The sequence below is a fragment of the Trichosurus vulpecula genome, chromosome 2 (assembly GCF_011100635.1).
Source record: "Trichosurus vulpecula isolate mTriVul1 chromosome 2, mTriVul1.pri, whole genome shotgun sequence".
Taxonomy (NCBI): domain Eukaryota; kingdom Metazoa; phylum Chordata; class Mammalia; order Diprotodontia; family Phalangeridae; genus Trichosurus; species Trichosurus vulpecula.
The window spans coordinates 412,676,937-412,679,213 of NC_050574.1; the positions used below are offsets into that span (position 1 = coordinate 412,676,937).

At 50.7% G+C, this 2,277-nt stretch overlaps 1 pseudogene; it reads right to left on the reverse strand.

The window, feature by feature from the left end:
- Positions 1-831: 831 nt before the first annotated feature.
- On the reverse strand, positions 832-2,044 carry LOC118837278 (annotated as a pseudogene).
- Positions 2,045-2,277: the final 233 nt, after the last annotated feature.

Here is a 2,277-nt window from a genome sequence, read left to right on the forward strand (position 1 = left end):
GCTCTAGGCTAACATCAGGGATTTGCTTTGCAGTCCCTTAGGTCTACAATTGCTGTCCAGAACTCCAAGAGGTTGGGAAAGTGGCTGAGATCTCTCCTGGCTGTGGGACCATCTGTAACATCCCACCCACAAGTACCATATCTCTAGGGTGGGAATAGCAAGGAGATAGGGCGGGGGGCAGGGCAGAACTGGAATCAGGGGAGAAGCAACAAGGAACTTCCATTTCTTTAAACTGCCCCTAGGAGCTCTTCTTCTTGACCTACCACTGTAAGGTGCTCAGACCTAAAGTTCCTAGTCTAATCTTGGTCCCCTCTTGATCCTCCAGACTGCCACTGGTTGCCCTGCCCCCAACCTATGCCTTCTGCAGTGCTGATACAGCAGGAGGCTCTTACGTAATTGAGTCATAACCACTCAGTACTCCAACCTCCCAGGAAAGGTGGGCACACAACAGAAAAACCATCCGTCCTTTGTTATCTGAGAGGGGCTCTTGATACACACAAAATGCTACCTATGTATACGGGATGGGTGTGGGCAGATAGTCCTTAGAATTTGGCATTAATAATACTGGGCACCGCAGGCCCACCAGGCTTTTCTTCTTCTGGGGCCCTCATTAGCCTGGGGGTGGCACAAGGCACTTAAGACAGTGGATGTCTGGCTAAGGGATGGGAGTCTGTTGGGTAGTCCCAGACCCCTCCCCAAGTGAGAGGAGAAACTCAAGGGATTGTGGTCCCTGCTCCTGCTCCCAGGCACGGGGTCCCATTGCCATTTCCCTAGGGTGTGTCTGAGAAGATCTCAGGTGTGAGAGGAGAGCTGGCAGCACAGGCTGAGTTCTCACAGTTCCGGCTCATGCACATGCCAAGACTTATTGGTCCTGGAGCATGTGGACAGAGCCAACTTGGTGCTCTGGCACCAAGAGGATGCCCTCTTGAGAAGATTCTGGGAAATTGAACGGTGAAGATTCTTCATGAATGAAGAGGCAGCCATGCTTACCACCCATGGGCACTTCAAAGCTGGGAGAGCTGTCATCCTGGCACCAGGATCCACAGTTAGCAGACAGTCAACGAAATCCCTCGCCAAATTTGATACACTAGGCCAGGGCTCCCCTGAGTAACTATACTCCCCTGAGTAACTATACTATAGGATCTGCTGGTATAACCTTGACCAGTTGTCATCATCAAAGGGTATTGTTCCACTCAGCAGGATGTATGATGTGACCCCCAGGGCCCACATATCCACAGAATTCATGTGGGGCTTCTTCTCTGGGACAATGTACTCCGGAGTGCCAGAGGTAGTCTTCATAAGGGAGTCATCCGCTTTCTTCTGGGCACTTGCCAACCCAAAATCAGGAATCATGATCTTAGAGGCTGTGCCTTGGTGATAATACAGCAGGTTTTCTGGCTTCAGGTCCTAATGTGTGATGCCCAGTACTTGACTCCAGCCTGTACTTAACCCCATCCAGCACCATCTGCAGTTCCCGGGTGGCATCCCTCTCAGTAAAGGAACTTTTAGCAATGATTTGGTCTCCAGCATGGGCTAGCTCCATCACCACATAGACACAATCTTGTGTCTCAAATACTTCAATAAGCAGGATGATGTTAGTATGGCGAACCCGTTGCAAGACACACAGCTCAGACTCGCATACTTCCCTCCCTTCCCGATACTTGGTCTCAATCATCTTAATAGCATAGGGTTGTTTGGTAGCCTTATGCTCTACCTGCACAACTCTGCTGAAGCTGCCCCTCCAATAAAGGCCTTGATATCATATTTAGCTGTTAGTCGAGGATCAAAATTGGCCCAGTATTTAGCCGCTCTGGTCCTTCGGGGCTCATGAGGCTCCATGTGGCTAGCCAGATGAGTACCTGACAAGGCTGAATGTGATAAGGGGGTAATGGGAATGCAGTTTTAAGGCCCCACCTCCATCATCTTTGATGAAATGCTTATACACATCAGGCTTGTGGCCAGAGTAAGGCTCAACCTTTTTGACCAGATCCAGTTGGACATCCTTGGGAGGCTCAGGAAGGACCTTATTTGTCCCACAGCCCATCATGGAAGGGAGCTAAGCAGCCACGGAGGCATTCTCCCAGGTCAAGGCCAGCAGGATCTGCTATGTAGGCCATGTCTCTGTCTGTACCTCAAACCCTACAGTCTCTTCAACTCCTCGGTGGCTTCCGAGGAGGCTCTGGCCTCTGCCATCCTCTTGAGTCAGCGTCCCAGGGTAGGACTTTGAGTATCACTCAGAGACCCTTGCAGAGTATGCCTAGAAATGAGCAGGCTACA